Source organism: Geospiza fortis, unplaced genomic scaffold (assembly GCF_000277835.1).
Source record: "Geospiza fortis unplaced genomic scaffold, GeoFor_1.0 scaffold55, whole genome shotgun sequence".
Lineage (NCBI taxonomy): Eukaryota > Metazoa > Chordata > Aves > Passeriformes > Thraupidae > Geospiza > Geospiza fortis.
In genome coordinates, this window is record NW_005054308.1 from 9290591 (window position 1) to 9290935 (window position 345).

The 345-nt window shown below is 69.0% G+C and overlaps 1 protein-coding gene across 2 annotated transcripts in view; it reads left to right on the plus strand.

Annotated features, from left to right (window-relative positions):
• Positions 1-345, plus strand: part of PDLIM7 (PDZ and LIM domain 7) — a 15620-nt gene that overhangs the window by 2593 nt on the left and 12682 nt on the right. The window lies entirely within an intron of this gene.

Consider the following 345-nt stretch of genomic DNA (forward strand, 5'->3'; position numbering starts at 1 on the left):
CTGCCCACGTCTGTCTGTCTGTCTGTCAGTGCCTGGGAGCTGTGTGCAGTGCTCTGGGCCCTGCTCTGGCTGTGCATCCCTGGTGGGAGGGGAGGGCAGCCTGCACTTCCCAGCACGGGGCTGATGTTCAGCCGTGCCATGGGGCCATTGCAGGGCCAAGGCGCATCCCTGGCACCGTGGCCAGCGGAAGGGAAGCTTGTGGCTGTGCTCCCGGCTGTCCCAGCGGGATGACATGGTGGGGGCGGGTGTCTCCCTGCCCCGGCAGGGCTCCTGCTCCTCTGTGGGAATGAGGTAATGTCTGTGCCTGGTGGGAACGGGCCGGGAGGGCCGGGGGGGGGGGGGGGG